The sequence below is a fragment of the Cupressus sempervirens genome, chromosome 3 (genome assembly GCF_028749045.1).
Source record: "Cupressus sempervirens isolate cs-2001-9-10 chromosome 3, ASM2874904v1, whole genome shotgun sequence".
Lineage (NCBI taxonomy): Eukaryota > Viridiplantae > Streptophyta > Pinopsida > Cupressales > Cupressaceae > Cupressus > Cupressus sempervirens.
Window position 1 is genome coordinate 289,973,582 of NC_143120.1, and position 12,726 is coordinate 289,986,307.

Below are 12,726 nucleotides of genomic sequence, written 5' to 3' on the forward strand. Positions count from 1 at the left end.
ACCCTTTGCTCAAAATATAAAAAATAACACTTAACTGAAGAGTTTTACCCATTTGTTCTACTTCCATTTCTTTTCCAAGAAAAGATTCAATTGAGGCTTTTACTTTAGTAGGCTTTGTCTATATTTTCTCTTGAAATTCAAAGACTTTTGCATTCTCATTCCTCCTTGGTTTTCCATCTTATCATTAATTATTCCACCCCATCTATGATTTTGTTCTCACTTTATTGATATGCTTTTCTATGGTGTCAAATTTTAGCTATAACCTCTTTTCCTTTTTTATTTATCCTTCTACATATCATACATTTGTATTCTACTAGAGAAACACCTTCATTTGGATTATTATATTAAGTTTATAGAGCATATGGCTGAGGGTTTGTGAAGTTCAGAGAATTTTGAATTTTTTGTGTTTGAACATTATGCTGAGTTATATAATTTTCATTTCTCTACTACTGTAAATTATGTGTCTATGGAGAAGTAGTGATTGGTTCTAACATCCGGTAGCCAAATTCTTGAATATTTTTATATCATCTCTATCTCTATCAACATCTTTAATTCCTAACCTGCTTCAACCACCTAGACTACCAATAAACCTAAAATGTATCTCAGGCTCTCCTTTCCTAAGTGAAGTGGTATGACCTCTATGCATATAGTGCATACCTGACATAAACCTCCTATCATCTTCCATGATACTGATTAGCAGACGATAAACCAAATACTAACTACAATGCTAACCAAGTAATAACCATGATCAAATAGTTCTTAGCCCAATTCCTGTAGGATGATAGGAAACCACTCTAATACAAATGTAATAAACTTTGCCAATTATGACTTCAATTTATAATGAAATTAAAATTTTGTCAAACACTTGGAAAACAATATTTTTTGAATTTATTGCTTTGCAATTTAAACCCATAGACTAAATTTTTAGAAATTTATAAGTGATAACTTTTATAAAATAATTCAACTCTCATAATTTCCAAAATTTATTTGCCAAAGAAAAATAATAGAAATGATAATTATTACATAATCTAAATCAAATTTTGGACAATGTAGGAACCCAAAATTGATTTTGGGTGCCTTTGGTATAGCCAAAATATAGACACATACTTCAGACTTGAAGTTGCAAGCTTGAGATAGTTCATAGTCTTTTCCAAATCAAGATTACTACCTAGGCAACATGTAATCACCACATGTCTTCAATAGGACTGTCTATCATGGATGTGGCCCAACATGTAAAGGAAATTGTAGGCTTGAGATCAAATTGTGAGCCTTGGGTGAAATCATAGACCAAGAATAAAGTGATAGCTAGCTCCCAATCCATATGTAGGTATAATAGTGGATTATAGATGCCTCAAATACAAACTTGAAGATAGAAATCCCTCATGCATACCCCTAATATCATACATCAAACATGTCCTAAATGAAATATGACACTCTAATAAACAACTTCTAGCCTTAGTTGAAATGCCAGACTTTGGCAAATTGGTTTGGACTCCTAATTAAAATTGCAAAAGTTGGAAAATGTGACATCCAACCTCTTCAACACTGAATTCACTCCTTAGACACCCACACAAATTGCCAAGAAGCCATTGAACATTAATAGAAAAAAATTGTACTTCCCAGAATAGTTTTCAAAATTTGGAAAATGATCACAATTAATTTCTTTCACCAATTCTAGATGTTAGTGTAGAACAAGATCTAGAATGCAAAGAACATTAACAATAAGAGAAACATTCACAAACAAAAACTAAATTCACATATATGTTTAGACAAAGAAAAGAAAACAAAAAGTGCAAACCTCACAAGAAAAAAGACTCCATGCTTTCTTGATTTTGTAGATGTGTCCTTTGATGTGGATGTATGCTCAAGATGCTCAAAAGCTGCTTCAATGGAGGTGGGTAATGGCAAATTGGTAGCTTTGTGAGCTCTCAATTTGACATTATAAGGGTAAGATTGATGGCTTTGGTTCTCAAAATAGCATGGTAACTTTAGCTCAAAGATTGTTGATGAAATGGCTTGGGATGGGATTCAATTTATAGGCCAAGGGGTAGAGGGATGGAGGGCTTAGATGCAAGGATGGGGAGATGGTTAAGGAGGGATAAGATGCACTCAAAGGGGAGCACATGGATTGTTCTTGTTTAGCACCAATGGGAAGGTGACACTTGTCACAAGGAGGATCAGTGTGAGAGGGTAGGGTAAAGGGTTGGTTAAGGGCATGATGAGTGGGGTTGAGTATGTAAGAGAGATGTAAGAGGAATGAGTGTGGAAGAGGGAAGAGTGTGGAAGATGGATGTAAGAGTCATGAGTGGGCTTGTAAGAGTCTTTTATGTTTTGTAAGAGCACTCATGACTTGGTGGTTGGGATTTTTGAGGGGAGACTTTGATTTGGTTTAAGAAAGTCTTAAACTTATTTAGGGAATGTGACAACATTAAGGGGTGGATTAGGCTTGGGTTTAGGATTAGATTAGGAATTTTAGAGATGTGCAAGTGGATGGCATTAATGAGGGTGGGTGAGTTAGTGGCTAAGCTTGGTTAGTATGGGTGGATGGCGTGGATTAGGCTAAATGGAGGTTTAGGGATAGGTTAGGGGTTTTTAGATTTGAGGATTTTATTTATCAAATAGATTTATTTAATAAATGGGGATTTTTGGAATTAGATAGAAGAATAAGATTTAATTGATAAATAATAGGATATTTGATTTATCAATTAGGGCTATAGATGATTAATTAAATTAATCGGCTAGGGGATGGCAAAGGATTAATTAAATAGGAATTTAATTAATGATGCCTTTAGAGATGGTTAAATTAGATTACCAAAGCAGTGTAATCAAATTTAGGCGTCTACAGTTAGAACCAATCACCACTTCTCCATAGACACATAATTTAGAGTACAAGAAAAATGCCAATTATATACCTCAACATAATTTGAAAACATTGAAATTTAGAATTCGCAGAACTTAAAAAACCCTCATCCAGATGCTTTAAACTCAATATTATAATCTAGATTATTCTCTTGAGCCACAAAAAAAGACAGTAGGAGATGTGGCCAATTGTATACTTCAACACACTTGCCAAGAACTTCACATAATATCAAATTCAACCCTTATACTTCAAAAAGGGCCAGAAAGGAAAAAGAAGAAAATAAATTATCCAAGCATACTTTTTTTCTAAAGAAATGAGCTCCTATTTATAATCCCTTGTTGGAAAAAATTTCCCAAAAGAACTCCAATTCGAAAACTGTGGAAGTTTCCCAAAAGAACTCAACACTTGAAACTTTCCAACACACTCATTTAGAAATATTTCTTAATGCCATTATTATAATAACATAAATATTATAAAAATAGTGCAACTTAATTAATTAATTAATTAATAAGATCTCATTAAATTATTAACCTCATCCACTGCAAGTGAGGACCAACTACTAGAACCATCCACTACATTGCCTAAAAAAGAAACTTCCAAAAATAGACCTACTAAAAATAGCAAGTCCACAATTGGGATGCCCAAATCACCTTGTCAGCTCATGAGGGTCAGTATGGTGAGCTAACTCCATCAACTGCACAAAATCACCAAAAATGGGGATATTATAGTCCTCCCTCCCTAAGATTGCTTATCCTCAAGTAATCTAACATCACACTAAAACCTCCACCAGGATCTCACTTGAAGAAAGTGATATCCTTGTCATCACTAATTCAACTGCATGCCAATACAATCATCAGAAGTAATTGGATTACCTACAACATAGCAACAAACACTTGCACTAATGATGTGAAATTTAGAACATTACTAGTAGACAAATCCAAAGGAGATCTCATCACTCTCCTTCACTATACCTCCCTAGTCATCATGTAGACCATCCAACTTAGGGACATACCAACTCTACACCCGATGAAAATCTTGAACATGTGAGTCTAATACCAAGTTATAAATAATCATCACATTATAAACTATATCATAACTATGATCATCCCTATTCTCATCCTCATACTGTGGTGATTACTTATCCTCAATCATATTAGTGTAAACCCACATACTGAAGTTTATTGCCCACTTCATCCTCAAAGAACAATTATGATCTTTAGAGAAAGGCCCCTTGAACCAATAGAAGAGTTGTTGCATCCTCAAATTCTCTCTAGAAGTATCATCATATCTCTCTATGAACTTTTCCTTTTCCTCAAAAGCTAGTGGGGACTCCTCATCAATGGGAAAAAGAGAAGAAGATTTTGAAGCAACCTTGCTTCAAGAAGATGACTCCAAGTTCCATGCCTTCCTTATTGCTACCTATAGAGAAGATGGTTCCAATGACTTCACCCATCCATGAAGTGGCTAAATCAATCCCTCCATAAACAACATCAATCATATGTGCTCCAAAATATCATAGACCAAAATCGAAAACCTCTTGAACTCATTGATGTAACTCTCTAATCTACTAGACTACTTTAGCTGAGCCAACTCATAGAAGAATACTAGAATTGTAACTTTTCAACACACTCTTTTAGAAATTTCTCTTAATATCATTATTGTAATAACAAAATATTATTATAAAAATTTAACTTAATTAATTAATTAATTAATTAATAAGATCTAATTCAATTATTAACCTCATCCACTATATGTGACAACCAACTACTAGAGCCACCCACTGCACTAGCCAAAATAGAAACTACGAACAATAGACTTACTAAAAATAGTAATTCCATAATTGGGACCCCCGAATCACCCTGCCATCTCACGAGGGTCACTATGATGAGCTAACTCCATCAAATACATAGAATCACCAAAAATGGTGACATTATAGACATCTCCAAAGAAATATAGGCTGCCAAAAAAAACAACTTGTTGAGGAAGTGATAGTTGACTATTGCATATATTTATTTAAATAGAATTCATTGGCCATATGATGTACACAATAAAAAATAGATGTCTTAGGTCTTTGTGGTTACAATATTAGTAGTCCAAGGTGATAAATGACCACTAATAGTCTAACTTGTAACTACTAAATAAGAATGCACTAAAATTTGCAAATGGTTAGGGGTCTAAGTTACATACTTTTGCCTCAATTGCAGTTACCATTCCCTAATGCTCTTGACAATTTAAGAAATTGAGACTTTGTCTATTACTATTGATCATAATTGGAAGAACCTATAGATGTCAATTTTGTAAACAAATATTTATATTTGAATGTATTTATAACAATCCTTTTTGGTAAATTCTACATAAATCTTATAGCATATACATAATATTTAGTGAAGATCGTGTAATGAAAACATGTCTTATGTAATTTCCAAGGTGATTATGATCCGTCCAAGGTATGGCCATTAATAATATGGTTGGAAAAATTGCATTAGTGTGGGACACACATCCAAAAAATTGTGGGGTCAATGTTGCCCCTCTCCTAAACAAATCTTTTAAAATCATGGGCAAATTTTGTCCAAAAATATCCCTTGGGAATGGTAGGTGAATGTTTTAACTTTTCATTTGCAAGAAAGAACTAATTGGATATATCACATGAGAAGGAGAGCCCATTGTAATGTCCTACTTTTTGCTAGCATCAAAATTTCAAGGATTAGCCTATTACTGTGATCGTCGTAGGCTAATATGTTGGTTAGAGGGTTTTATTGGGAATTGGCACTTTATGATGGGGCATAATTTCATATTATAATAAAGTGAAAATATTATAATTTCATATTATAATATTATAACATAGTGAAAATATAAGAATACCTTCTATCCCAGATTGGGGAGAAAAGTAAGTGAGCTCCCACAAGGAAAGAATAAAGGGGGCATGTGAGGCTCTTTTCTAAGCATCTGATTATTGTCATTTTCATTTTCATTTGATGAGTTTCATGGAGCTAAGGGTTTCAACATTTTCCACTCAAGAATAGAGTTCTTTTGTGTGCTACCATTTTAGCTAGTGAAATACCCAATGAATTTGGTATTGGGAGGACATCATACAGGTGTTCTATTCGAACATATTGGTGAAAATCCTTCAAGGGTTGTAGCTATTGTAAAAGACAAACAAGTCTTTCATTGTGCCAAATTTGTCACCAAAATCTAGATTGTGGAGTATAATTAAAGGAATAAGTTAGATATGGCTACAATGATTTGCTACAGTAAAATCCAAATTTCTTGAGCAATTTCTAGGTTCCTATCTGTTTACATTTTGCATTGCATTGAGATACATAATTTTTTATTTGTAATCAGTATTATACAAAAAAATATGCATCTTCATTGTTAGATTTTTTGGAGTTATTTGCAAGCATATTTATTAAATTTGGAATTTAGAAAGCAATCAGAATTTAGATATGCAATATATATCTCTTGTGTGCAAAATGTTTGACGAAATTCTCAAGTTAAGAAATTTGAAAAAATTAAAATCATAATTACAAGGGATATTATAGTGGTATTAAAGCTTGCTTCCAAAGTGTTTGAAAAAATGTAAAACAACTAAATTAGAGAAGATTTTGATGTTTGACGAAGTTATAATTGGTTGGGGTTATTACAATGGTATTAGAGAAATTTCCTACCATCCTGTGTCATGGGAAAGTTATTTTATTTTAAGATTTTCTATTACATTTGGAATGAGAAGCACTCTAGCATTTTCTAATGATGGACAAACAGATGGGTAATCACAATTCTAGAAGTTGATGGAGTAAAGATAAAGTTAGCGTGAAAATAAATGCTTTGTACGAAAGTATGGAGAAACTTAAGCTTCATCAACAAAGGTTGGAAAAGAGCAAGTTCAATCTAGAGATAGTGGAGATGATAGTGAGGTATATGGTTTTTGCATTTAGAAGGTTGCGATCGAGGTTGTAGGGAAGGAAGCTTGAGTTTTCCTTGACATGCGTCCTTGATGTAAATGTTTCTATATTCAGTATGACACCAACTAGTCCTATCCATAGTATTGATGATGGACTTATTTCACAAGGACATGTGGGTGTGTTAGTGTCCTTGGTGGATAACAACATTGAGCTTTAGCAGGTGAGGCTCCACGAGTAGTCACTACTCTTAGTTTAGAGGCAATTGATGATGTAGCTGTCACTAATTTTTTAGACTTTCCTAAGGAGGGAGTTGTTATTGGAGACTTATATGTCAGTTATCATAGAGTTTCTCTAGTGTAGTAGGCAGTTGATTCCTCAGATGGAACCAAGGAATGTATAGAGTCACCCATTTGTGATGTTGGTGATGTGGGTGTTTCAATGGAGTCAGTAGATGTGGGTTCATGCTCTAGTATTATTAATTCACAACCTGACATAGAGTCACATGTGCAAAGTCAGGTGACAATAGTTGAGGCTTTGTTAGGTCATGGGGATGTAGATAGTATGGATACCTCTGATGATTTGTTTGATGATGCTATGAGATGCACTAGGTATGACACCCCTTCTCAGATATTGGGTGATGACTCTGAGGAGGTTTTGGATGAGTCCTAGGGTTGATGTTTATGGGATCTTACTATTGAGGTGCAAACTAAGACATGCGAGGAGATTGATACTATGAGGGCTTCCATTTCTGTAGATGAGGAATATTTTGAGGTACATAGTAGTTGTATCTCAGATGCAGAGTTGTGCAAGGATGATAGCATATGTATGAGTGATCTTGTAGTGGACAGTTCTAATTTAGTTTCCTATCATAGTGTTGTAAGTGAGACACAGAGATCACCTAGGATTCAGGGGTTACAAAGGCATCATGTGACTTATCAGTTGAAGGTGAGTTTTAGTGACATTTCTTCATCTCTTGATCATTATGATTCTATTCATCAGATGTTGGCTACATCCGGTTAGGGAACTCCTATGTTAGATGAGCATGGTGATAGTAGTCTTTCCCTAGAAGAGGTTCATGCACTTCAAGAGGCTGTTAGAATCTTGAAGCATAGTTACTCTCAGCTAGTTGCTGACATGGCTTACCTTTTGGAGTGGGCTAGCACTTGTTATGTGACATTGTTAGATAAGAGGAGGTAGCTAAGGTCAATTGGGTGCTTGAGGTGACTTTGGACTCTCTTTAGTATACTTAGTTGGCTCTTTAGGAGTGAGAGTCATAGTTGGATGATGTTGTTGTGGAGTTAGAACAAGTATAGTTGACACAAACCCCAAACCTTGTTCAGTTACATATTATGGTTGGTGGTGAGCTTGATTCTATAATTGAGGATGAGGGATGTGATGATGTGGAAAACACATTCATCCAAGATATGTGATGCAGGAGCATTGAGCTTATATTTTTATTTATTTATGCTTTTTATGGTTAGGAATTTGTTGGAGACACATTGGATAACCTTTCCTCATGATTGCATAGAGATTGGGTGGATTGAGCTAAAGTTTGCATCATTTTACCTTGCTTTTGGAGATATATTATTTTGGTTCCTATTGTAGGCCATGTAACTAATTTTCCAAAATGAGTTAGAGGATTAATATTTCAAGGATGGAAGAGGTCCTAGAGTACTAACTATGGTTTAAAGCACGAGTTCTAATTCATTTGGAGCTAGGAGATATCACAATTTTACTAAGACATCAATTTTGGGCATTTAATTGTTGTTGTTGGCCGACTTGTGGCATTTAATTTATGTTTTTGTATTTAATTTGAGTTCTAGGCTGAATTGTGGCTTATATTAGTATAATTAGGGGTTTTAGGGAAGTGTTAAGTCATTATTGATCCATCATGGATAAGTAGAGGAGCTTGGAAGAGAAAATTTTGAGAAGAGCTAGTAGTTGCGGCTTGGAAAACAAGGAGATTGCTTGGTGGGCTTGCGAGCACAAGTTGAGATCTTCCTTGGGGGGTTCTACCAGAGTGTGGATCTAGGATAGATAGGGTTTGGATTGGATCTTGAGGTATCTTGTAAAATTTTTACTTTCTTTATATTTGGCTGTAACTAGGAAGGCCTTACAACCTGGCACATTGCATGTAATAGTTGTTTTTATAAATAAAGAGTTGTGATTTGGTATTAGATCTTGCATTTTTACTTCTTGATATTGTATTTCTAATGCATGGTTGTATGTCTAGGGGCTAGGAAATCTCCTTTGGGGATACTCTTTCCTTCACTATGTTAGATGGTATTAGAGCTTAGTTGTTCCTGAGCGTACAAGCAGATTGCTGAAGTGTGAGGCAGTTTGTACTAGGACCTTGGTTGGGTGAAGTTTATCAGAGCCAAGGTTGTTCTTGAATGTGTAGATAGATTGCCAAAGCTGAGGTAGTTTGCACTAGGACTTGAGTTGGAGAAGTAGATTTGAGTTGGTGGTCAATTTTTTTTCTAGAGTCCTAGATCCCTTGGTTGTGAGATGGTAGATCATGGTTCTGACTTGCAATTGTAGAGGGCTTACAGATGGATCAATGGATGCAAAGATGGATGACTAATCTTGTTGAGGCATGATCATAGAGAGTTTGTGGATTATAGATCTATGGTCTTATACTTGTGATGTGGTTCCTGATTATTCATGTGAGGTGGCAAGTTGTGATCTAACTTGCAAACAATTTGGGTTTGTCACAAGGAACATAGGAAGAATTTATTGCAGAGGGTTTACAAAGATCTTGGGAGATGGCTCCAAGAGAATTGGACCTTGAGATGATTGCAAATATCCAGGATATAGTGGAGAGGAGATTTTCTAAGATGACTACTCAAGTTGAAGCTATTTTGGCTAATCAAACTAAGAAGGTGGTTGCTCAGTTTGAAACTAGTTTGGATGATCAAGTTAAGGATGAGTTGAGGAAGGAATTTCATGGATTTTTGTGGAGTTGGAGTCTACTAATCCAGAAGAGAGTTGTTTGGCCAATTAAGAGATTTGTTCATGAGAGAAGATGGCATGACAAGATCGAGGTGGAAGAGGTTGGTTTTGTTGATTAGATTGTGAAGTCTGATACAGAACCTATAGAGTAGTTGGAGGTTGTTGCTAAGGATATTCCTAACCTTGTTGATGCTAGGATAGAGGTTAGTTTTCATGATTAGTTGGTTGAGTTTGACATGGAAATTGTAGAGTGCTTGGTCATGGATGATCTGGTTACTATTATTGGTGAGTTATGTATTGTAGATAATCTTGTTGTGAGCAATAAGATTGCTAGGGTTGTGAGTTTGGCATGTGTTGATGGAGATCTTCATGTTGCTATGATGTGGAGTTTGTTGTTACTGTTGTGGATGATGATTTGATGTTGAAGTATTATGTTGAGTTTGTTTCTAGGAGTGAGTATGTTGATTGGGTCCTTGAGATTCTAGTGTCTGATAGAGCGATGTAGATGTGGATGATGAGAAGATTTGTTTTCTTTTCCCTATTGGAGTGGAAGCCTTTGGTGAAGATGAAGTTGGTTGTTGCTCTTTCTTTGGAAATCAAAGTGTGGGACACACTTTTCTATTTACCTAGGGAGTCTGATGCAGGAGCATTGAGCTTATATTTTTATAGAGTTATAATTTTTATGGTTAGAAATGTGTTGGAGACACATTGGATAACCTTTCCTCATGATTTCATAGAGATTGGATGGATTAAGTTGAAGTTTGCATCATTTTACCTTGCTTCTGGAGATATATTATTTTGGTTCCTATTTTAGGCAATGTAATTAATTTTCCACAATGAGTTAGAGGATGAAAATTTCAAGAATGGAAGAGGGTCTAGAGTAATAAATATGGTTTGAAGCACGAGTTCTAATTCATTTGGATCTAGGAGATATCACAATTTTACTAAGACATCAATTTTGGGCATTTAATTATTGTTGTTGGCTGACTTGTGGCATTTAATTTATGTATTTGTATTTAATTTGAGTTCTCGGGTGACTTGTGGCTTAGATTGGTATAAGTGGGGGTTGTAGGGAAGTCTTTAGTCATTATTTATCCATCATGGAGAAGTAGAGGAGCTTGGAAGAGTGAATTTTGAGAAGAGCTAGTAGCTACGGCTTGGAAAACAAGGAGATTGCTTGGTGGGCTTGCGAGCACAAGTTGAGATCTTCCTTGGTGGTTTCTACCAGAATGTGTATCTAGGCTAGCTAGGGTTTGGATTGGATCTTGAGGTATCTTGCAAAAATTTTACTTGCTTTGTATTTGGCCATAATCGGGAAGGCCTTACAACCCAACACATTGCATGTAACAGTTGTTTTATAAATAAAGAGTTGTGATTTGGTATCAGATCTTGCATTGTTACTTCTTGCTATTGTATTTCCAATGTGTAGTTGTATTTCTAGGGGCTAGGACATCTCCTTTCGGGATACTCTTTCCTTCACTGTGTCAATATGAGTGTAGTATGTATAGAGGAAGTAAGAGCATCAGTGGAGACATGCTCTCATGGTGATTTGCTTCCTTCTACTAGAAGTGAATATAATTCTTCTTTTCATACAAATGGTAGCATTAGATAGTTGGAATTGTCACATTTTTAGAGGGATCAATTGTGGATTGAGAGGGAAAAAATTGATGCCTCCACTATATTGAGTCATTCATGGAATATTTTCTTGAGAGCTCTGATTTGTGGGAGGTTTCATATAGTTAATCAGACAATAATCTCATTTGGGGCTCTCGTACTATACAATGATTGGTGAGGAAGATTGTAGAGGCCTTGACTACAATGCTTCCCAATAGGGATTTTGTCATTGGGTTTGTTGAGAGGCTTTCCCAAAATCCTGCCTGACCAATAGTTTAGAGTCAACGATTGGAGCCATCTTTCGATTCCTAGTTTGATGATGATGAGCCCTTGACAAAGATTGAGAGTTTTTATCAGCATTAAACTATGAGGATTTGTCATCACTTCTCTTTTGACCCACATGTAGAGGACTTGTTTTTCAGCATTATGGATTGTGACAAAAGGTTTGGTATTCATTATACTTATAGAGGGCATACTTCTCTACCAAGGGATGGAGGTTTTGAGATACATGATATTGTGAAATAGTTGGATGTGCTAGTGAATGAGATGAATCAAAATAAAAAATAGATGACCCAACTAATTTCGAATCTGAGATTTGAGTAATGCATGATATCACTTTTTTGAAGAGAGAAATGTGATGATACAGTTGTGGCTTCAGATTTGTAGGACATTTCTTATGAGACACTGCATGAGTTGGGCACAATTGAGGTGGAATGTGATGAGAATTCATGTTGGGTTAAGTCATATGATTTAGTTGTTGGCATGAGTTCCCTAGATCATGTATTTGATGTTGATGCAATGATAGTGGGATTAGGAGCATATGAGGATAGTGTCATATCAACAACCACTTCTATGTTAGTTGAGCCATCCAACAAGGAGTTTAATAGTATGCATGTGGTTGTAGATGTTTGCTTTGATGATAGTACACTTATTATTGTTGATGAGGTGAGTGATATAGTGACAAAGTCATGTTATACTATCGATCAACAAAGTGTTGATGTTCACTTTCATTGACAATCCTATCTTCTACATGGATGCAACATTGTCTTATGAAAATGTATAGTTTGAGGTTGATGTTGATCACTCAATTGAGTGGAGATGGGATCATTTTTCACCATTTTTAAAGATTCAATTTTGTGTTGTGGCAATTGGTGATGTTCTGTCCACAAATTTTGACATGGCTACACCTATCTTTCATATAGTTGGTATGAGTGTGTATGGCTCTCCTATAGCTATGTCTCTTTAAGGGACTATTCATTAGGATTCTAGTCCAATATATATTATATGGTTGGAGACTAGGTGAAGATACTTGTTGCAGGGTTTTCTTCTGGTGCTATTTTAACTCCTACATCATTAGCACAATTTTTGAGTGTTATACTGCAGGATATGTTGTTGGTCCTG